Source organism: Salvelinus alpinus, chromosome 25, assembly GCF_045679555.1.
Source record: "Salvelinus alpinus chromosome 25, SLU_Salpinus.1, whole genome shotgun sequence".
NCBI lineage: Eukaryota > Metazoa > Chordata > Actinopteri > Salmoniformes > Salmonidae > Salvelinus > Salvelinus alpinus.
This window is the reverse complement of record NC_092110.1, coordinates 28,206,467-28,231,861: the sequence shown is the minus strand read 5'-3', so window position 1 is coordinate 28,231,861 and position 25,395 is coordinate 28,206,467. Positions and strand designations below refer to the sequence as shown.

The following is a 25,395-nucleotide window of genomic DNA, read 5'->3' as shown; positions in this document are numbered from 1 at the left end:
GAGATGGTTTGGGATGAGTTGGACTGCAGAGTGAGGGAAAAGCAGCCAACAAGTACACAGCATATATGGGAACTCCTTCAAGACTGTTGGAAAAATCATTCCAGGTGAAGCTGGTTAAGATAATGCTAATAGTGTGTAAAGCTGTCATCAAGGCAAAGTGTGGCTACTATGAAGAATCTAAAATGTACAATATATTTTGATTTGTTTAACACTTTTTTGGTTACTACATGATTCCATGTGTTATTTCATAGTTTTGATGTCTTCACTATTATTCTACAATGTATAATATAGTAAAAATAAAGAAAAACCCTTGAATGAGTAGGTGTGTCCACACTTTTGACTGGTACTGTATATCTCCATTTTTTTACGTTTTCTCTAAATAAGCTTTGTTGTACAATTACAGGTAAAATGCACTGCATTTCAAACAGTCAGCAATAATTTAATGAATTCAGAGCTTATACCTAGGCTGAATATATGCCTTCCACAACCATAAGATCCACTAATAAACATTCTCTCAAGCACAAGCCCACGTGCTAGTGAGTAGCCAGCTACTTTTTATATTTCAAGTTTAGACAATTTGGATATAGGTGTAATTTCACAACCTCTGAATTCAGCTAATAAGGCAAAATAGTTGAATTGTTATGACCTGTCTCCAACTGTTTGAACAGCATGCTTGCCTGTCCACTTTGAAATAGAGATAAGATTAATCACTAACCTTTGATGATCTTCATCAGATGGCACTCATTGGACTTCATGTTCCACAATAAATGTTTTTTTCCCGATAAAGTTAATCTTTATGTCCAAATACCTCCTTTTTGTTAGCGCGTTTAGTTCACCAATCGAAATTCACAAGGCAAGTCTAGACGAAAGTCCAGACGAAAAGTCAAAAAAGTTATATTACAGTTCGTAGAAACATGTCAAACGATGTATAGAATCAATCTTTTGGATGTTTTTATCATAAATCTTCAATAATGTTTCAACCGGACAATTCCTTTGTCTTTAGAAATGAAAAAGAACAGAGCTCGCTCTCATGGCTGCGCGCATAACTTAGCTCATGGCATTCTGCCAGACCCCTTAGTCAAACAGCTCTTATTCACTCCCCCTTCATAGTAGAAGCCAGACAAAAAGGTTCTAAAGACTGGTGACATCTAGTGGAAGCCTTAGGAAGTGCAATATGACCCCATAGACACTGTATACAGTGATCCCTCGCCACTTCGCGGTTCACTTATCGCGGATTCGCTATTTCGCGGATTTTCATAATGCATTTTTTTTTTTTTTTGGTGCATTGTGCTCTGCATTCTGATTCGCTAAAAACTCACTCCCGCTTCTTGTATCAAAACATGCTACGAATTGTGCTATCATTTTGTCGTCTCGTGCAGTTATGTGTACGTACATAAAACAGCTTGGCAAATTTACATTAAGTTGGCCAAATTATCTTGTAATTTCGAACATCTCCTAAACCCATAATGTCGACGAAACGGCCTGGACCGACAAAAGCACCTGCGGATGGGCCCAAACGGCGGAAGATGCTACCTATCTCAGATAAAGTTAAACTTCTGGACATGCTAAGGGAAGGTAAAAGCTATGCAGCCGTTGCTCGCCATTACGGAATCAATGAATCTTCCGTTCGTTACATAAAGAAGGAGGAAAAAAACATAAGGACGACAGCAGCAGTCAATTTTAATACGAATGCAAAAATTGAATGCTAATTTAAAAAAAAAAAAAAGTTTTCTATTTCGCGGATTTCACTTATCGCGGGTCATTTTCGGAACGTAACCCCCGCGATAAACGAGGGATTACTGTATTGGATAGGCAAACCTACAAACCTCAGATTTCCCACTTCCTGGTTGGATTTTTCTCAGGTTTTCGCCTGCCATATGAGTTCTGTTATACTCATTGACATCATTCAAACAGTTTTAGAAACTTCAGAGTGTTTTCTATCCAAATCTACTAATGATATGCATATATTATCTTCTGGGCCTGAGTAGCAGGCAGTTTACTCTGGGCACGCTTTTCATCCAAACGTGAAAATACTGCCCCCTATCCCAAACAGGTTAAAGAACAAATTCTTATTTACAACGACGGCCTACCAAAAGGCAAAGGCCTCCTGCGGGGACCGGGACTAGGATAAAAAATTACAAATAAATTAAATAAAAATATAGGACAAAACACACATCATGACAAGAGAGACAACACAACACTACATAAAGAGAGACCTAAGTCAACAACATAGCATGGCAGCAACACATGACAACACAGCATGGTAGCAACACAACATGACAACAACATGGTAGAAACAACATGGCAGCAGCACATGGTAGCAGCACAAAACGTGGTACAAACTAGGGTTGCACATTTTGGGGAATATTCAGAGATGGAAACTTTCTGTGGGAATTAACGGGAATATATGGGAATTAATGGAAATATATGCAAATTAATGTAGATGTTTTTGCATTGGATATATTCACCATATCATATGAAGACAGAAACATAAACCTTTTACCTTATCATAAGTAGACATAATTGCACATTTTTAAATCCTTCCAATATAAACTTTAAGTAAATGAGTTGACTCTTCACATGGGATTATTTCACTGAACAACAAAAGAAAGGGAATATTGAATGATCCCCAATGATCCATCGCATCTCCCAAAAACGTTTTCAACATACATCTGTAAAATGATAGTCTAAAAACTAAAGCTTTGGTTGTCTTCCTCTCAGGCTTCCATGTCTTTTCCCTGGACATCTATGTCCACCTCTTGAACATCAGACTCTGAGGCCTCATCTTCACTGTCACTTTCCAACCTTGTTGAGGATGGCTCATTGTCAGGCTCCAAAAGCCTCAAATTTGCCTGGATGGCCACCAATTCTTCAACCCTTGAATTGGTCAGCCTGTTGTGTGCTTTGTGTGTTCCAAAACAAGGACCAGTTGCGCTCTGAGGCGGCTGATGTTGCTGGGATTTGGAGGATGATGGAGGCAACAGGGGAAAGAGCTTCAGATCCACAAAGTCCCTTCCACCAGGTGGCTGATGAGATATGTTGGCACGACTGCCATATCGCATCTCCATCCCAAAGCCCTTGCTTGGAAGTGTACTTCGCCAGAATGCCAAGAACCTTGTCCTCATCCAGGCCAAGGTGGCGAGACACGGTAGTGATGACACCTTAGGCCTTGTTGATCTCTGCACCAGACAGAATGCTCTTGCCAACATGTACACTGCGGTGTGTATGAGCTTCAGGCAGAAGTCTTCACGCTTTTTGATGTATTTCAGAACTGCAGTTTCCTCTGCTTGGAACAACAGTGAAGTGGGCAGGGCAGTATGGATTTATTATCTAACATCTGCAAGCAGAGTCTGACAGGGTGGCATTGTCTCCCTCAATCCGTGCAATGGCTACTGCTATTGGTTTCAAGAGTTTCAGGCTGCTTACCACTCTCTCCCAAAATACAACATCCAGGAGGATCCTCTTGATGGGGCTGTCCATATCGGCAGACTGTGATATGGCCATTTCTTGGAGAGACTCCTTCCCCTCCTGGAGACTGTCAAACATGATGACAACACCACCCCAATGGGTGTTGCTGGGCAGCTTCAATGTGGTGCTCTTATTCTTCCCACTTTGCTTGGTGAGGTAGATTGCTGCTATAACTTGATGGCACTTCACATACCTAACCATTTCCTTGGCATTCTTGTAGAGTGTGTCCATTGTTTTCAGTGCCATTATGTCCTTGAGGAGCAGATTCAATGCAGAAGCAGCACGGCCAATGGGTGTGATGTGAGGGTAGGACTCCTCCACTTTAGACCAAGCAGCCTTCATGTTCACAGCATTGTCTGTCACCAGTGCAAATACAGTTGAAGTCGGAAGTTTACATACAATTAGGTTGGAGTCATTAAAACTAGTTTTTCAACCGCTACACAAATGTCTTGTTAACAAACTATAGTTTTGGCAAGTCGGTTAGGACATCTACTTTGTGCATGACACAAGTCATTTTTCCAACAATTGTTTACAGACAGATGATTTCACTTATAATTCACTGTACCACAATTCCAGTGGGTCAGAAGTTTACATACACTAAGTTGACTGTGCTTTTAAACAGCTTAGAAAATTCCAGAAAATTATGTCATGGCTTTAGAAGCTTCTGGCCATCCCAGTGGGGATAGGGTGTATATGTGGTGCGGAGAGGGGATCTGTAGCTTCAACCTCATTCTGAACGGACCTGGCCTGGGTCAATAAATATATGCACAAGGCAGACATGGTGCTTAACCAGGACTGTGTGAAAACAAACAGACTAAAAAAAGAAAAAGATTTGCACAGAAGTTGTGTATGGTTTTCTCTGTGCGGTATAGAAAATCCCTGCTGGCACAGGACCAGTAGCTCCTGCCCGGTCTATAATGAGCCGTGTCCTGGCACTGAGATTTTCTTTCAGCCATAACTAGCCGTTTTCCCATGTCTGACTGCATATGTATGTGTTTGTGTTTGTGTGGTGGTTCCAGACAGGCATCTGGCTCTCATCTTGGCTCTTACACACTGGGTTGCAACCATTGGTGGCAGGCACACTGACAAGGTGATAAGGTATTCTGAGCCACACACACCCACATACACAAATACGGACACACACACACACACACACACACACACACACACACACACACACACACACACACACACACACACACACACACACACACACACACACACACACACACACACACACACACACACACACACACACTTGCACACTTGCACACACACAGACACACACAAACACCCTCTGGCAATGTTCTCACATGATGGAGCTAAGATGAAAATAGACCTGCATTCAGTTCAGCCAGTCCTAGTTATTCAGTTTACCATCAGTGACTCAATATGCTGCCACAAAATATACAGACGCAATCCACAGCCTACACTCTGTATACCAGGGGTCTCCAACCCTGTTCCTGGTGAGCTACCCTTGTGTAGGTTTTCGCTCCAACCCCAGTTGTAACTAACCTGGTTCAGCTTATCAACCAGCTAATTATTACAATTAGGTGTGCTAGATTAGGGTTGGAGTGAAAACCTACAGGACCGTAGCTCTCCAGGAACAGAGTTGAAGAGCCCTGCTATACAGTATGTGATTGTCAAAATGTTTCTGTGAGATGTATTTTGCTTTTCTGTAAGCTGTCCACAAATCTACAGTGTGTTGCTGATATGACAAAAACCTTGCACTTGACTTTTCCTACAAGCACTGACTTTGCCGATAACTTCATTATTGAGGAAAAATGTGCTTACGACGACTGTGATATGTGGTTGTATCACCTAGCTATCTTAAAATGCATGCACTAACTGTAAGTTGGTCTTGATAAGAGCGTCTGATTAATGTCTGAAATGTAAATGACAAGGCAGTGAGAAGTTACAAGTGAATCCTGTTATTTTATTGAGAGACAGTGACAATACGCCTCCGTACATACACAGCGTTTTAATGAGCAGGCTTTCTTTCATGATACAGCCACATATCACAGTCTCTGTAAGCACATTTTTCCTCAATAAAGAAGTTATCAGCAAAGTCGGTGCTAGGGCTGTTACGATGATCGTATTACCGCCACACTGGCAGTCAAGAGACATGACCACAGTAAAATTCTACATGACCGTTGAGTCACGGTAATCTCCGCTAATGCACTCTGGGCATGCCTTAGTAGTAGCCTACCCAACTTGCTAACAATCATCAGGTCCTAATGGTCTGGTACTCAGGGCTCTATTGTCCCTCCATCAGATCCTAATGGTCTGGTACTCAGGGCTCTACTCTCCCTCCATCAGGTCCTAATGGTCTGGTACTCAGGGCTCTATTGTCCCTCCATCAGATCCTAATGGTCTGGTACTCAGGGCTCTACTCTCCCTCCATCAGGTCCTAATGGTCTGGAACTCAGGGCTCTATTGTCCCTCCATCAGGTCCCAATGGCCTGGTATTCAGGGTCTATTGTCCCTCTAACCACACTGACATCAATGCTAATGCAAATGCAATGGAAAATCACATCAAACACTGGTCATCAAAACAGTATCATGCTTTTAAACCTCAACTCACTGTGATTATCAATTTGAAGAGAGTGGAAAACATGGTTCTTGTGGAGGTTGTTTCAAAGCCTAACAACTAAATGGACAGTGCTTTCTAAGGTAATGATTAATTCAAAACACCCATATGCAAATTAGAGCTTGTGCATAAGCATAGGCCCATACCGTATATGAGCCCAAGTCCGAAAAACCCCCGGAATTAAAATAATGATTGTGCCTTTATACAATCCATAGCCAACAGCATATTACACAAGTCAGAAAAAACATAATACTGATTTAAGATATCTTTGGTACATAATTGGTCTAGCCTAAATTAATCTAATTAAAATAAAGCCTACAATTATAGTGAATTTGTTTTAGATTTTGAATAGCCTAGTAATATGGATTTTTCTCAAATGTAATAAGTAATAGACTGACACATTACCTTTAGCTACAGAATATCTCACCACCATGAGTTTCCATCTCTTCACCTCTCTCCTTCATTCCTTTCTCCAGCAAGCAGAGGGGCTGTCAACAGTTCAATTAAATATGCTTCGTTGTGAAAACATGTTACTATCGATGTTCCCGAACATATTTCACTTGGTTTCACAAATTAAGCACGGGGTAGTTGCAAGAACAGAGCCCATTGGGAGAATACAGAGTTTGGGCGGAATATCACCTGTGGCGCAGCAAAATTACTGGAGTAGCCTACCCAACATGAGTGAAAGACTTATCGGTGAGAAAGTGGCCTCCATTCGCTATTCCAGTGCATATGTATAACATGTATTTTCGTATTGCCCCTGTTCTTGCCCATTTGATAATGGACCATTCTATACTGAACAAAAATATAAACGCAACATGTAACATCTTCAACGGTTTTACTGAGTTACACTTCATATAAGTAAATCAGTTAATTGAAATAAATTCAATCGGCCTTAATCTATGGATTTCACATGACGCAGCCGTGGGTGGGGAGTCAGGCCCAGCCAATCAGAGTGAGTTTTTCCCCACAAAAAGGCTTTATTAGACAGAAATACTCCTCAGTTTCATCAGCTGTCCGGGAGGCTGGTCTCAGACGATCCCGCAGGTGAAGACGCCAGATTTGGAGGTCCTGGTCTGCTGTGGTTACACGTGGTCTGCGGTTGTGAGGTCAGTTGGACATACTGCCAAATTCTCTAAAACGATGTTGGAGGCAGCTTATGGTAGAGAAATGAACATTCAATTCTCTGGCAACAGCTCTGGTGATAATTTCTGCAGTCAGCATGCCAATTGCACACTCCGCAAAACTTGAGACATCTGTGGCATTGTGTTGTGTGATTAAACTGCACATTTTAGAGTGGCCATTTATTGTCCCCAGCACAAGGTGCACCTGTGTAATGATTATTCTGTTTAATCAGCTTCTTGATATGCCACACCTGTCAGGTGGATGGATTATCTTGGCGAAGGAGAAATGCTCACTAACAGGGATGTAAACAAATTTGTGCACAACATTTGAGAGAAATATGCTTTTTGTGATTATGGAACATTTCTGGGATCTTTTATTTCAGCTCATGAAACATGGGAACAACACTTTACATGTTCTGTTTATACTTTTCTTCAGTATAAATCTAAACTAATTTTACATATTAGTAAAGACAAGATTAAATTGAGAATAGTCTGATAGGTGAAAATATGATCTCTTGATGAGAGAACAGTGTGTGCAGCCTGAGGTAAGGAACAGAGAGCAAGCTTTTTTTTGCAATTTTCTGAAATCATCAATGGCCTGTAGTCACATCATGTAGCCCATACAGTATATATTTTGATTTCTAATGCATTCTAAGGTTTGTATCATTCACAGCTAAAGATGACAAATAACTCTAAATCTAGCATATAGGACCTGTTTAAAATGATCCCTTTTACGCTCAACATCGCCACTTCATATGCACACACTCTCACTCCGGAATGGGAAATATATCCAGGCATCTGGCTCTCATCTTGGCTCTTACACACTGGGTTGCAACCATTGGTGGCAGGCACACTGACAAGGTGATAAGGTATTCTGAGCCACACACACCCACATACACAAATACGGACACACACACACACACACACACACACACACACACACACACACACACACACACACACACACACACACACACACACACACACACACACACACACACACACACACACTTTTACGCTCAACATCGCCACTTCATATGCACACACTCTCACTCCGGAATGGGAAATATATCCATTCTATTTTATTCAGCTGTCCAAATATATTCTTCTAACTATAAAATTATATAATATAAAATAATGGCACGGGACTTATAAGCATGTCTTGTCTGCTAAATGAACAAGCCTACAGCCTATGGCATGGTACATAACCAGATAACATACAGTAGGCCAACTCATATTCTATTCTTCTGAAATACATTTTCTTAATATCATAATGTTTCTTTAGACCTGACGAAAATAAATAATGAATTTATTGTGATGGTGCATATTCAATTGACTTATTAGACTTTTTAAAATGTAGATGTTCCAATGGTGTGCATCAGAGGATTGTATGAGTGGGCCTTGAGATGCTAAACATGTTTATGTTAATTGATGGTCAATTACCTTGAGACCGGCAGGCTTTTGCATGACAATAACCAGCTGACAGAATTTCATGACCGCACTCAAGTCAATGTTTAGTTTTTTTGTCATATCAGCAACACACCATAGATTTGTGGAGCAAGATTGAGCTTTGACAATACGCCTTAAGGAGGATATTATTGTGTCAAGTGTGGCGTGTGTTCTACTTCCGTGAATTTGAGTGAGTACGTGTGTGTGTGTGTGTGTGTGTGTGTGTGTGTGTGTGTGTGTGTGTGTGTGTGTGTGTGTGTGTGTGTGTGTGTGTGTGTGTGTGTGTGTGTGTGTGTGTGTGTGAGGTGGGCAGGTTCAGGTTGGTGGTTTGCATCCTGTGACCGGCATACAGGTGGTTGGGAGGAGAGTGAAGGTGTGAAACACACTTCCTGCGCTGTGTATGTACGGAGGCGTATTGTCACTGTCACTCAGTAAAATAACAGGATTCACTTGTAACTTCTCACTGCCTTGTCATTTAAATTTCAGACATTAAGCAGACGCTCTTATCAAGATCAACTTACAGTTAGTACATGCATCTTAAGATAGCTAGGTGATACAACCACATATCACAGTCGTTGTAAGCACATTTTTCCTCAATAATGGCAAAGTCAGTGCTTGTAGGAAAAGTCAAGTGCAAGGTTTAGTTTTTTGTCATATCAGCAACACACTGTAGATTTGTGGACAGCTTACAGAAAAGCAAAATACATCTCACAGAAACATTTTGACAATCACATACTGTATAGCAGGGCTCTTCAACTCTGTTCCTGGAGAGCTACGGTCCTGTAGGTTTTCACTCCAACCCTAATCTAGCACACCTGATTGTAATAATTAGCTGGTTGATAACCTGAACCAGGTTAGTTACAACTGGGGTTGAAGCGAAAACCTACACACGGGTAGCTCACCAGGAACAGGGTTGGAGACCCCTGGTATACAGAGTGTAGGCTGTGGATTGCGTCTGTATATTTTGTGGCAGCATATTGAGTCACTGATGGTAAACTGAATAACTAGGACTGGCTGAACTGAATGCAGGTCTATTTTCATTTTAGCTCCGTCATGTGAGGAAATTGCCAGAGGGTGTTTTGTGTGTGTTCGTCCGCCTGTGTGTCTATGTCCGTCTGTGTGTGCAAGTGTGTGTGTGTTTGTATGTGGACCAGATTCCACTGGTGGCTCAGAATACCTCACCACCTTGTCAGTGTGCCTGCCACCACTGGTTGCACCCCAGTGTATAAGAGCCAAGATGGGAGCCACAACCACACACGCACACACACGCAATCAGACAGGGATTTTCTATACCGCACAGAGAAAACTATACACAACTTCTGTACAAATCAATTTTTTTGTCTGTTTGTTTTCACACAACACTTCTTGGGTAGCTCAAGTATTGCCTGTTAATGAGAGAACAGTCCTGGTTCAACAACCAACTAAAGCATATATTTATTGACCCAGGCCAGGTCCGTTCAGAATGAGGTTGAAGCTACAGATCCCTTCTCCGCACCAGATAAACACCCTATCCCCACTGGGACGGCCTTAAAGTTAGCCTCCCTCCAAATACACTGTCCCCGAGTCATCCAAGCTCAAGTACAGAGATACAGAGTACAGAGACACTGTACATCACAAGGGAAAGGTACACCCAAAGGGGAATTGAATGGGGCTAGGCAGTACAGTCCGTGAGGGGGTGATGGGAACTGACTGGGAATGGGGCTAGGCAGTACAGTACGTGAGGGGGTGATGGGAACTGACTGGGAATGGGGCTAGGCAGTACAGTACGTGAGGGGGTGATGGGAACTGACTGGGAATGGGGATTGGCAGTACAGTACGTGAGGGGGTGATGGGAACTGACTGGGAATGGGGATTGGCAGTACAGTACGTGAGGGGGTGATGGGAACTGACTGGGAATGGGGCTAGGCAGTGCAGTACGTGAGGGGGTGATGGGAACTGACTGGGAATGGGGATTGGCAGTACAGTCCATGAGGGGGTGATGGGAACTGACTGGGAATGGGGATTGGCAGTACAGTACGTGAGGGGGTGATGGGAACTGACTGGGAATGGGGATTGGCAGTACAGTACGTGAGGGGGTGATGGGAACTGACTGGGAATGGGGATTGGCAGTACAGTATGCGAGCGGGTGATGGGAACTGACTGGGAATGGGGATTGGCAGTACAGTACGTGAGGGGGTGATGGGAACTGACTGGGCATGGGGATTGGCAGTACAGTACGTGAGGGGGTGATGGGAACTGACTGGGAATGGGGATTGGCAGTACAGTCCGTGAGGGGGTGATGGGAACTGACTGGGAATGGGGATTGGCAGTGCAGTCCGTGAGGGGGTGATGGGAACTGACTGGGAATGGGGATTGGCAGTACAGTCCGTGAGGGGGTGATGGGAACTGACTGGGAATGGGGATTGGCAGTACAGTCTGTGAGGGGGTGATGGGAACTGACTGGGAATGGGGATTGGCAGTACCGTCCGTGAGGGGGTGATGGGAACTGACTGGGAATGGGGATTGGCAGAGGAAGATCCACTGGTTGTTGTGGTCCTTTGTCGGGTCATCCAGTGTCAACTCCAAAATAGAGATACAGTATACTGATAAATCTATATCTACAGTGGGGAAAAAACGTCCTCAGAACTCTATCTTTCTGAGGGCATCCTGCATATCTAATTTCTTACATTATGTAACTGACAGTTAGACTTACAGGTTATGTCGTTGTTTTGTGTTTGAATTGTTTACGTGTCCGCTGTGCGGGGAAATGATAAGACAAGCGGAACTACGTAGCTAATAACTGTTGTAACGGGGATCCTTATTGTAGCAACACACTTTTGGAGGGAAGGCAATCCCGCGCTGTGTTAGCTAAGTTTTCATGTCATCGGGTGTAGTTCATAAAGTTTGAAGCGTATATGTTAGGATGGTAACGTTATAATAATTAAGGATGAAGCGTGAATTCATGCCAGGAATAATAAGTGTGAAGTTTGATTTCCTCCCTTCTGTAATAAGCAGCCAATGAGGTATTTTTCCTTTATTCATGTGTTTAATCTAATACTGTTATAGCGCCGGCTAAACTGTTTATGTATGTAAGCACTTCAGAGTTATACCAAGCTAATAAGTCACCCACAAGATAAGGGGACAAGAGCGTCAAGTGAGGCCATATCTAACAGAGTCGTAAGGGACATTAACAACACTCACACCTCCACAATCATTCCAGTATGGGTGTCAACCACAAGTGAGCCAGATCGTGAAGTTCTTGTGTATGCACTTCTTAACACCCAGAGCGACACCACTTTTATCCTTGAAGAGACAACAAAGACTCTCAATACAAGGAAGGAGCCAGTCCAACTGAAACTCTCTACAATGGCTTCAAGGAATACCATTGTGCCCTGCCAGAAGCTGTCTGGTTTGCAGGTTAGAGGGTTTTACTTGGAGAAGAAAATCCCTCTGCCAACGACTTACTCGAGAGAGTTTATTCCTGCAAACAGAGATCATATTCCTACTCCAGAGACTGCAAGAGCATGGTCTCATCTTGAACACATTGCAGAGGAGATTGCTCTTCAACAGAGCTGTGATGTCGGTCTCTTAATTGGCTACAACTGCTCCCAGGCTCTCCTTCCAAGAGAAATTGTGTCTGGTAAGGGAAATCATCCTTTTGCTCAGAGAACAGATCTTGGCTGGAGCATAGTCGGCTATGGAAACCCATGTATCGACTATGGCGACGCTATTGGAGTGAGTCATCGGGTTATCGTTAGACAGGTGATGCCAAGCCTTCAATCTTCTTCCAACCTCACAAATCAAGTACACTATGTTTGTAGAACACACGTAAGAGAGGTAATCACAGCACTGGACATTATCAAGACGCTCGAATCTGACTTCAACGAGAGAGCTGCAGAAGAGGACCTCATATCTCAAGAGGATATCCGGTTCCTGACAAAAATGAAAGCGGGCATCAGACGCAAGGACAATGGACATTATGAGATGCCGCTGCCGTTTAAGGAAGAAAGACCCAACCTGCCGAACAATAAAACATGTGCAGTTCACCGTCTCAAGTGCCTGGAAAGGAGGCTAAGGAGAGACAAGCAGTACTACAAGGACTACACAGCATTCATGGAAGAGACTATAGCTTGTGGAGATGCTGAGAAGGTCTCCAAAGAGGAAATTAACAAGCATCCAGCATGGTACATCCCGCACCATGGGGTTTATCACCCACAAAAGCCTGGGAAGATACGAGTCGTCTTTGACTGCTCAGCTAAGTTTCGAGAGACGTCCTCGAATGACCATCTCCTTACCGGTCCAGAGTTGACAAACACATTGCTGGGCGTCCTTTGTCGTTTTCGTAAGGGTCCAGTTGCAATCATGTGTGACGTAGAGCGCATGTTCCACCAGTTTCATGTGAAAGCAGAAGACCAAGATTATCTACGGTTCCTTTGGTGGGAGAACGGAGATCTAGAGTCTCAACCCTCAGTGTATCGTATGAAGGTCCACTTGTTCGGCGCAGCTTCATCTCCTGGTTGCGCCAACTATGGTCTCAAACATCTTGCTGCTGACGGACGAGGAAGCTTCAGCGAGAAGTCTATCCAGTTCATAGATAGGAACTTTTATGTTGATGATGGGTTGACGAGTGTATCGTCTGAAGCTGAAGCGGCCCAGCTGGTGAAAGAAGCAAGAGAGCTTTGCAGCATCGGCAAACTTCGGTTGCACAAGTTTATCTCTAACAGCAAGGAAGTTATAGCCACAATTCCCAAGGAAGAATGTGCCGAGGGTGCCAAAGACCTGAATATGGCTCTGGGTGAACCACACATGGAGAGAGCGCTTGGTGTACTGTGGTGTGTCGCATCAGACGAGTTCCAGTTCAGAGTAGTTGTCAAGGAACGCCCACTCACAAGAAGAGGAGTGTTGTCTACAGTAGCCTCTGTATATGATCCGCTTGGGTTTGTGGCACCCTTTGTCCTGGCAGGGAAGCAGATCTTGCAGCAGATGTGTCGTGACAAGATCGACTGGGATGACCCCCTTCCAGATGACCTACGCTCCCAGTGGGAATTCTGGCTCCAGGGTCTACAAAACTTGTCTGAAGTAAGGATCCAACGAAGCTACTTGCCATCAAGTTTCAAGGAGGTGCAGAGTTATGAGCTCCATCACTTCTCCGACGCCAGTACCTCAGGTTATGGAGAGTGCTCATACCTCAGAACAATCAGCACAGCAGGAGAAGTTCATTGCTCCCTAGTTATGGGGAAGTCGAGAGTCGCCCCTTCCAAGGTTACGACCATACCACGACTGGAACTTTCAGCAGCGGTGGTAGCTGTTCGAACAAGTGACATGCTCAAAAAGGAGCTAGAGATACAAGGTCTACAGGAATACTTCTGGACAGACTCGAAGGTAGTTCTTGGCTACATCAACAATGAAGCCAGAAGATTCCACGTCTTTGTAGCTAACCATATTCAACGCATTAAGCAAAGCACAGATCCCGAACAATGGAGAGATATGTGACCTCTGAAGAGAATCCTGCGGATCATGCTTCCAGAGGTCTCACATCAGAACAGCTCATGGCTTCCAACTGGTTCACAGGTCCAGACTTTCTTTGGAAAGAAAAACTTCCCAAAGGACAAGTCAAGGGGGAAGAGTTCTCAGACAATGATCCAGAGCTGCAGAAATCCCTGGTCCATGATACCCAGGCAAAGGAAGAAAGATCATTACTAGATCACCTTCACAAGTTCTCAGACTGGGCAAGAGTGGTAAAAGCTATTGCCAGGCTCAAACGACGTGTCAAGGAAGCCATAGGCTTAAAATTGAGGTCCAGTGAAGCTACAAGCATAGAGGAAAGGAGAGAGGCAGAGCTCACCATTATAAAGATGGTTCAAGAAGCAGCCTTCTCCCATGAGATACACAACCTTAGGCACCAGAAAGACATCAAGACCAAAGATAAAGCAAGCAAGTTGCATAAATTGAGTCCATTTCTGGATGAGCAAGGTATCCTCAGGGTGGGAGGTCGCTTGGCTCATGCAACTCTTCATTCCCATGTGAAGCATCCTGCAATCCTGCCAAGAGATAGCCACTTGTCAGTGCTGCTCGTCAAGCACTATCATGAAAGAGTACGACACCAAGGACGTGGAATGACGATCAATGAGCTGCGATCCAACGGTATATGGATCCTAGGATGCAGCAATGCAGTTTCCCCTCACATCTACAAATGTGTGAAATGCAGGAAATTCAGAAGATGTACAGAAGGGCAAAGGATGGCAGATCTTCCGAAGGAACGCATGGAGACCACGCCTTCCTTCACATACTGCGGGATGGACTGCTTTGGACCTTTCTATGCCAAATCAAATCAAATCAAATCAAATTTTATTAGTCACATACACATGGTTAGCAGATGTTAATGCGAGTGTAGCGAAATGCTTGTGCTTCTAGTTCCGACAATGCAGTAATAACCAACAAGTAATCTAACCTAACAATTCCACAACTACTACCTTACACACACACACAAGTGTAAAGGGATAAAGAATATGTACATAAAGATATATGAATGAGTGGTGGTACAGAACGGCATGGCAGATGCAGTAGATGGTATAGAGTACGGTATATACATATGAGATGAGTACTGTAGGGTATGTAAACATAAAGTGGCATAGTTTAAAGTGGCTAGTGGTACATGTATTACATAAAGATGGCAAGATGCAGTAGATGATATAGAGTACAGTATATACATATGAGATGGGTAATGTAGGGTATGTAAACATTATATTAAGTGGCATTGTTTAAAGTGGCTAGTGGTACATTTTTACATAATTTCCATCAATTCCCATTTTTAAAGTGGCTGGAGTTGAGTCAGTATGTTGGCAGCGGCCGCTAAATGTTAGTGGTGGCTGTTTAACAGTCTGATGGCCTTGAGATAGAAGCTGTTTTTCAGTCTCTCGGTCCCTGCTTTGATGCACCTGTACTGACCTCGCCTTCTGGATGATAGCGGGGTGAACAGGCAGTGGCTTGGGTGGTTGTTGTCCTTGATGATCTTTATGGCCTTCCTGTGACATCGGGTGGTGTAGGTGTCCTGGAGGGCAGGTAGTTTGCCCCCGGTGATGCGTTCTGCAGACCTCACTACCCTCTGGAGAGCCTTACGGTTGTGGGCGGAGCAGTTGCCGTACCAGGCGGTGATACAGCCCGACAGGATGCTCTCGATTGTGCATCTGTAGAAGTTTGTGAGTGCTTTTGGTGACAAGCCGAATTTCTTCAGCCTCCTGAGGTTGAAGAGGCGCTGCTGCGCCTTCTTCACAACGCTGTCTGTGTGGGTGGACCAATTCAGTTTGTCCGTGATGTGTACACCGAGGAACTTAAAACTTTCCACCTTCTCCACTACTGACCCGTCGATGTGGATAGGGGGGTGCTCCCTCTGCTGTTTCCTGAAGTCCACAATCATCTCCTTTGTTTTGTTGACGTTGAGTGTGAGGTTATTTTCCTGACACCACACTCCGAGGGCCCTCACCTCCTCCCTGTAGGCCGTCTCGTCGTTGTTGGTAATCAAGCCTACCACTGTAGTGTCATCCGCAAACTTGATGATTGAGTTGGAGGCGTGCATGGCCACGCAGTCGTGGGTGAACAGGGAGTACAGGAGAGGGCTCAGAACGCACCCTTGTGGGGCCCCAGTGTTGAGGATCAGCGGGGTGGAGATGTTGTTACCTACCCTCACCACCTGGGGGCGGCCCGTCAGGAAGTCCAGGACCCAGTTGCACAGGGCGGGGTCGAGACCCAGGGTCTCGAGCTTGATGACGAGTTTGGAGGGTACTATGGTGTTGAATGCTGAGCTGTAATCGATGAACAGCATTCTCACATGGGTATTCCTCTTGTCCAGATGGGTTAGGGCAGTGTGCAGTGTGGTTGCGATTGCGTCGTCTGTGGACCTATTGGGTCGGTAAGCAAATTGGAGTGGGTCTAGGGTGTCCGGTAGGGTGGAGGTGATATGGTCCTTGACTAGTCTCTCAAAGCACTTCATGATGACGGAAGTGAGTGCTACGGGGCGGTAGTCGTTTAGCTCAGTTACCTTAGCTTTCTTGGGAACAGGAACAATGGTGGCCCTCTTGAAGCATGTGGGAACAGCAGACTGGGATAAGGATTGATTGAATATGTCCGTAAACACACCAGCCAGCTGGTCTGCGCATGCTCTGAGGACGCGGCTGGGAATGCCGTCTGGGCCTGCAGCCTTGCGAGGGTTAACACGTTTAAATGTTTTACTCACCTCGGCTGCAGTGAAGGAGAGCCCGCAGGTTTTGGTAGGGGGCCGTGTCAGTGGCACTGTATTGTCCTCAAAGCGGGCAAAAAAGTTGTTTAGCCTGTCTGGGAGCAAGACATCCTGGTCCGCGACGGGGCTGGTTTTCTTTTTGTAATCCGTGATTGACTGTAGACCCTGCCACATACCTCTTGTGTCTGAGCTGTTGAATTGCGACTCGATTTTGTCTCTGTACTGGGACTTAGCCTGTTTGATTGCCTTGCGGAGAGAATAGCTACACTGTTTGTATTCGGTCATGCTTCCGGTCACCTTGCCCTGGTTAAAAGCCAAGGACGGAAGAAGAGAGTTAAAGCGTTATGGGCTCCTACTCACTTGCATGGGCTCTCGAGCAGTTCACATTGAAATGCTTGATGACTTAACCACCGACGCCTTTATCAATTCCCTGCGTTCATTCATTGCCATACGTGGTAATGTTCGTCAAATCAGATGTGATCAAGGCAGCAACTTCATTGGCGCAAGACGCGAGTTTGTGGACGCCCTGAAAGAAATGGATCAAACACGACTGAAGGAAATTGGATGCGAGTTTATCATGAACACCCCATCTTCAAGTCACATGGGTGGTGTTTGGGAAAGGCAAATCCGCACGATACGAAGTGTCTTAACATCCATTCTTGATCAGTCAGACGGAAGATCCGACAGCGCTTCTCTGCGTACCTTTCTCTATGAAGTCATGGCGATTTTAAATAGTAGGCCCCTAACTACGGAATATCTGAATGATCCATTAGGTCCAGAACCTCTCACTCCAAATCACATCTTGACAATGAAGTCCACAGTTATCTTACCGCCACCTGGACAGTTCATCAAGGAAGATCTTTATCTCCGCAAGAGATGGCGCAGAGTACAATTCTTAGCCAATGAATTCTGGACAAGGTGGAAGAAAGAGTACCTCCTAAACCTCCAACACAGACAGAAATGGAATAAAGACAGAAGAAACGCAAGGATTAATGACATTGTCATCTTGCAAGATGATACTGCACCACGCAACCAGTGGAAATTGGCAAAGGTTACAGAAGTGTACCCGGGACAGGATGGCCGGGTGAGAAGATTCAAGTTACTGATCAGCGACTCAACCCTGGATGAGAGAGGTAAATGCATCACCAAAACCACCTATCTGGAGAGGCCCATCCATAAGACAGTCACCCTCCTGGAAGCCGATCAAGAAACCTGCAGACCCCTTTCACAGAAATCACCGGTGATTGGTGGGAGTGTAACTGACAGTTAGACTTACAGGTTATGTCGTTGTTTTGTGTTTGAATTGTTTACGTGTCCGCTGTGCGGGGAAATGATAAGACAAGCGGAACTACGTAGCTAATAACTGTTGTAACGGGGATCCTTATTGTAGCAACACACTTTTGGAGGGAAGGCAATCCCGCGCTGTGCTAGCTAAGTTTTCATGTCATCGGGTGTAGTTCATAAAGTTTGAAGCGTATATGTTAGGATGGTAACGTTATAATAATTAAGGATGAAGCGTGAATTCATGCCAGGAATAATAAGTGTGAAGTAACATTCACAACTTCCGGGTTGGAGCGAGCGGTCGCACTTCGCACTTTGGTCCGCAGGTAGTATAACTTTTCATTACATTTCATTACATTTCATTATAGTACAACGGTTTAATTTGTCTAATCTTAGCAATTTCTTCTTAGCTAGCTACATAGCCGTCTTTGTATCAAAGATAATTGCGTAATTATCGTATTTCGTCGTCCTAACGCAGTCTACACTGCTATCTGCCATCTGCCCAGCAGCTAGCCAGCTAGCAAACGTCCACCGTCTACCGAATAGCAGCACTTTGGTCCGCAGGTAGTATAACTTTTCATTACATTTCATTACATTTCATTATAGTACAACGGTTTAATTTGTCTAATCTTAGCAATTTCTTCTTAGCTAGCTACATAGCCGTCTTTGTATCAAAGATAATTGCGTAATTATCGTATTTCGTCGTCCTAACGCAGTCTACACTGCTATCTGCCATCTGCCCAGCAGCTAGCCAGCTAGCAAACGTCCACCGTCTACCGAATAGCAGCACTGTAGCAACTATTACACCCAACTGAACGACTTGATTAGTGTAGTGTTAGCTAGCTACATAGTTGTCTTTGCTGTCTTCGTATCCAAGATAATTGTGTAGTTTAGAGTGTGTAGTTTTAGAGTGATTATCTTAATTTACCGAGGCTAGCTAGCCAGCTATCTGTCGTCCTTAACGTAGGAGACACTGCTAGCTAGCCAACAGCTAGCCAACGTCTACCGAATAGAACTTCTGCACTCAACAACCCGGTCGCATTCCGCTTCGCTCCACAGTTAATATCACATTTTCACTTCATTTCATTACAGTACAACGGTTTGATTTGTTTGATCGTAGCTAGCTACATAGCTAGCTACATAGCCGTCTTTGTATCAAAGATAATTGTGTAGTCTAGAGCGATTTTCTAGGTTAGCTAGCCAGCTATTGTCGTTCTTTTAACGCAACGTAACGTAATCAACACTGCTAGCTAGCCAGCTAGCCCCCGAATAGCAGCACTGTAGATACTATTACACTCAACGGAACGACTTGATTAGTGTAGTGTCAACAACGCAGCCACTGCCAGCTAGCCTACAAAGTCAACAACTGCCAGCTAGCCTACAAAGTCAACAACGCAGCCACTGCCAGCTAGCCTACTTCAGCAGTACTGTATCATCTTAATCATTTTAGTCAATAAGATTCTTGCTACGTAAGCTTAACTTTCTGAACATTCGAGACGCGTAGTCCACTTGCCACTCCAATCTCCTTTGCATTAGCGTAGTCTCTTCTGTAGCCTGCCAACTATGTGTCTGTCTATCCCTGTTCTCTCCTCTCTGCACAGACCATACAAACGCTCCACACCGCGTGGCATCGGCCACCCTAATCTGGTGGTCCCAGCGCGCACGACCCACGTGGAGTTCCAGGTCTCCGGTAGCCTCTGGAACTGCCGATCTGCGGCCAACAAGGCAGAGTTCATCTCAGCCTATGCCTCCCTCCAGTCCCTCGACTTCCTGGCACTGACGGAAACATGGATCACCACAGATAACACTGCTACTCCTACTGCTCTCTCTTCGTCCGCCCACGTGTTCTCGCACACCCCGAGAGCTTCTGGTCAGCGGGGTGGTGGCACCGGGATCCTCATCTCTCCCAAGTGGTCATTCTCTCTTTGTCCCCTTACCCATCTGTCTATCGCCTCCTTTGAATTCCATGCTGTCACAGTTACCAGCCCTTTCAAGCTTAACATCCTTATCATTTATCGCCCTCCAGGTTCCCTCGGAGAGTTCATCAATGAGCTCGATGCCTTGATTAGCTCCTTTCCTGAGGACGGCTCACCTCTCACAGTTCTGGGCGACTTTAACCTCCCCACGTCTACCTTTGACTCATTCCTCTCTGCCTCCTTCTTTCCACTCCTCTCCTCTTTTGACCTCACCCTCTCACCTTCCCCCCCTACTCACAAGGCAGGCAATACGCTCGACCTCATCTTTACTAGATGCTGTTCTTCCACTAACCTCATTGCAACTCCCCTCCAAGTCTCCGACCACTACCTTGTATCCTTTTCCCTCTCGCTCTCATCCAACACTTCCCACACTGCCCCTACTCGGATGGTATCGCGCCGCCCCAACCTTCGCTCTCTCTCCCCCGCTACCCTCTCCTCTTCCATCCTATCATCTCTTCCCTCTGCTCAAACCTTCTCCAACCTATCTCCTGATTCTGCCTCCTCAACCCTCCTATCCTCCCTTTCTGCATCCTTTGACTCTCTATGTCCCCTATCCTCCAGGCCGGCTCGGTCCTCCCCTCCCGCTCCGTGGCTCGACGACTCATTGCGAGCTCACAGAACAGGGCTCCGGGCAGCCGAGCGGAAATGGAGGAAAACTCGCCTCCCTGCGGACCTGGCATCCTTTCACTCCCTCCTCTCTACATTTTCCTCTTCTGTCTCTGCTGCTAAAGCCACTTTCTACCACTCTAAATTCCAAGCATCTGCCTCTAACCCCAGGAAGCTCTTTGCCACCTTCTCCTCCCTCCTGAATCCTCCTCCCCCTCCCCCCCCTCCTCCCTCTCTGCAGATGACTTCGTCAACCATTTTGAAAAGAAGGTCGACGACATCCGATCCTCGTTTGCTAAGTCAAACGACACCGCTGGTTCTGCTCACACTGCCCCACCCTGTGCTCTGACCTCTTTCTCCCCTCTCTCTCCAGATGAAATCTCGCGTCTTGTGACGGCCGGCCGCCCAACAACCTGCCCGCTTGACCCTATCCCCTCCTCTCTTCTCCAGACCATTTCCGGAGACCTTCTCCCTTACCTCACCTCGCTCATCAACTCATCCCTGACCGCTGGCTACGTCCCTTCCGTCTTCAAGAGAGCGAGAGTTGCACCCCTTCTGAAAAAACCTACACTCGATCCCTCCGATGTCAACAACTACAGACCAGTATCCCTTCTTTCTTTTCTCTCCAAAACTCTTGAACGTGCCGTCCTTGGCCAGCTCTCCCGCTATCTCTCTCAGAATGACCTTCTTGATCCAAATCAGTCAGGTTTCAAGACTAGTCATTCAACTGAGACTGCTCTTCTCTGTATCACGGAGGCGCTCCGCACTGCTAAAGCTAACTCTCTCTCCTCTGCTCTCATCCTTCTAGACCTATCGGCTGCCTTCGATACTGTGAACCATCAGATCCTCCTCTCCACCCTCTCCGAGTTGGGCATCTCCGGCGCGGCCCACGCTTGGATTGCGTCCTACCTGACAGGTCGCTCCTACCAGGTGGCGTGGCGAGAATCTGTCTCCTCACCACGTGCTCTCACCACTGGTGTCCCCCAGGGCTCTGTTCTAGGCCCTCTCCTATTCTCGCTATACACCAAGTCACTTGGCTCTGTCATAACCTCACATGGTCTCTCCTATCATTGCTATGCAGACGACACACAACTAATCTTCTCCTTTCCCCCTTCTGATGACCAGGTGGCGAATCGCATCTCTGCATGTCTGGCAGACATATCAGTGTGGATGACGGATCACCACCTCAAGCTGAACCTCGGCAAGACGGAGCTGCTCTTCCTCCCGGGGAAGGACTGCCCGTTCCATGATCTCGCCATCACGGTTGACAACTCCATTGTGTCCTCCTCCCAGAGCGCTAAGAACCTTGGCGTGGTCCTGGACAACACCCTGTCGTTCTCAACCAACATCAAGGCGGTGGCCCGTTCCTGTAGGTTCATGCTCTACAACATCCGCAGAGTACGACCCTGCCTCACACAGGAAGCGGCGCAGGTCCTAATCCAGGCACTTGTCATCTCCCGTCTGGATTACTGCAACTCGCTGTTGGCTGGGCTCCCTGCCTGTGCCATTAAACCCCTACAACTCATCCAGAACGCCGCAGCCCGTCTGGTGTTCAACCTTCCCAAGTTCTCTCACGTCACCCCGCTCCTCCGCTCTCTCCACTGGCTTCCAGTTGAAGCTCGCATCCGCTACAAGACCATGGTGCTTGCCTACGGAGCTGTGAGGGGAACGGCACCTCAGTACCTCCAGGCTCTGATCAGGCCCTACACCCAAACAAGGGCACTGCGTTCATCCACCTCTGGCCTGCTCGCCTCCCTACCACTGAGGAAGTACAGTTCCCGCTCAGCCCAGTCAAAACTGTTCGCTGCTCTGGCCCCCCAATGGTGGAACAAACTCCCTCACGACGCCAGGACAGCGGAGTCAATCACCACCTTCCGGAGACACCTGAAACCCCACCTCTTTAAGGAATACCTAGGATAGGATAAAGTAATCCTTCTCACTCCCCCCCCCTTAAAAGATTTAGATGCACTATTGTAAAGTGGCCGTTCCACTGGATGTCATAAGGTGAATGCACCAATTTGTAAGTCGCTCTGGATAAGAGCGTCTGCTAAATGACTTAAATGTAAATGTAAATGTTTGATTTCCTCCCTTCTGTAATAAGCAGCCAATGAGCTATTTTTCCTTTATTCATGTGTTTAATCTAATACTGTTATAGCGCCGGCTAAACTGTTTATGTATGTAAGCACTTCAGAGTTATACCAAGCTAATAAGTCACTCGTAAGATAAGGTTGTAAGAGTGTGCTTAACTGTATTTTTCATTTACTTTATAGTTCTCACGGAAGGTGATAATTCTGACTAAATCTACAGAATAAAGCCGCCAGTTAAAATCAAGGAACGGTTGTGCTCGTGGTTACTGGAGGGAGCTACACATTATGTGTGGTGAAGCACTGTGAGGTGTTTCTCAGTGTTGCCACACAGAGGGGGAGATGCAGACAGTGAAACCAATGCATTGGATTCAACCCAACCAGAGAAAGACATCTGGTATTTTACTACAGAATCTACCCATTTAGTACAGAATCTATCAATACGAGACATCACCTCATATGTTATTTTTCCACACACTGTCTGGCAGGCAGTCTTGAAGCACATCCCTTTAGTATGTACAGAGTGCAGACAATACTGTGAGGTGCATGTATAATTTACAGTGTACAGTGTAGTGAAAGTCAAGCGTAGGGTGTGACTGAGGGTGTATCAGGATTCCCATTCGTCTGAGAGGTTTGCTGAGGTGCAGGAAAAGCGATTGGAGCGACGCCTCCTCTCCCCTTTACTACTCCCATCAACCCGTCCAAGGTGATAAGGACAGACTGTCTCTGGGGACGCCTTAGCGCCAGACCAAACTGTGTAGAGAAGGATGAATGTCCCTGTCTCTCCATCTATTGCTTTCATTTTCTCTCTCTTTCTGTACTCTCGCTATCTTTAGCTTTCCCTCCTTTATGCACCTTTATGCGTTCTCTCTCTCTCTCGTGTTCTCTCTCTCTCTCCTGTGTTCTCTCTCTCATTATGTTCTCTCTCTCTCTCATTATGTTCTCTCTTCATCGCTCTCTCTCTCTCTCTCAATTCAATTCAATAGCTTTATTGGCATGGGAAACATATGTTAACATTGCCAAAGCAAGTGAACTAGATAATAAACAAAAGTGAAATAAACAATAAAAATGAACAGTAAACATTACACTCACAGAAGTTCCAAAATAATAAAGACATTTCAAATGTCATAGTATGTCTATTTACAGTTTAGTAGCTGTAAGTACAAAAGGGAAAATAAATAAACTGAAATATGGGTTGTATTCTCTCTCTCTCATTATGTTCTCTCTCTCTCTCTCTCATGTTCTCTCTCTCTCATTATGTTCTCTCTCTCTCTCTCTCATTATGTTCTCTCTCTCTCTCATTATGTTCTCTCTCTCTCATTATGTTCTCTCTATCTCATTATGTTCTCTCTCTCTTTCCTCCTGTCTCTTTTCTCTGTTTTTTTATGCCTGCTGTATTTACAACACTACATTTTACAGTAGTATTTGTGGTTTAATGGTTAAGTTGCTGAGAATATTGTTTAGAATAGTGAGGTAATATGAAACAGGTAGGTTAATTTGAGGCAAATTCCTTTCAAAACAATGATGTAAGTCTGCTTCCCGGGAATCCAGTAACTCAAGTATTTGAGTTAATATTCTCAAGTATTTGAGTTACTGGTGCACCCAGTCACCCTTTCTCCATCACGTGAGACCTTAAACAGGGAAAGATAAGGGAAAGCAAATGACCTTATTAAGATCAGATGCAAAAAACATGGCAGGAAGTGACACCAAATTTCAGATTGAAAGATTACAATATTATTAGATGGCCAGAAGGGGTAGACCAAGAGGAACATTGAGGTTCATGCATGGCACTGAAACTAAATCCATTATATTCAATACAATTTGAATCAATCCATAAAAACATTAGGTCATTCAATCGGTGATTCAAAAAAGTATAACTAGAATTAGGCATTCATCTGCATTTGTCAAGATTTATTGTCAGCTGTAATTGGTGTTTGTAGCCTAACACGTGGGGAGCAGAGCGACATCTAGCCGTGACACAGTTCTCTATGGAAATTCTTATAGTAGCCTATTTCAATAGCTGAGCATATCACGGCAGTTTACTGGCATCTAGCAAGCATAAAACATGTCCATGTGCAATCTATTTACCGTTTTCGTTCGTTAAAATCAACACTGCATTATTCCAGGTCACTAATTCGTTGAAAACAAATAATTAAATGTCTTTCTATAGCGGCCAATGGCGGGAATACGAGCTACTCGATGAGATCCTTTGTCCCGCTCTGCTCCCGCTTTCCGCAAAATGACAGTTCCCTATCATGTCATATTGACCATGTAGCGACCACAGCCTCGTTCGAAAACATTCCCTGCACAACAAAGCGCACTGTCACCGCTCTGCGCAATAGGAAGACCACCTCAATGTATTAATAGCAAAACAAAGGCTATTGGTGCGCTAAACTGATAATTAAACAACAAAAAACAAGCGTCTCCATGCATAATTATGTTATGCATGCATATTTATGATTTTATATCATCAAATGTATAAGAAATGTAATGCACTAGCAGAAAAAAATCACTGCAAATGGGAAAATGCAATAAAGGGGAAAGGACGCACTCTAAACCAAAGCCATCGTGTAATTGGATATAGGCCTAGGTAACAAAACAG

At 45.1% G+C, this 25,395-nt stretch overlaps 1 protein-coding gene across 2 annotated transcripts in view; it reads right to left on the bottom strand.

Annotated features, from left to right (window-relative positions):
* Positions 1 to 25,395, bottom strand: part of LOC139553791 (transcription regulator protein BACH2-like) — a 62,317-nt gene that overhangs the window by 36,603 nt on the left and 319 nt on the right. The window lies entirely within an intron of this gene.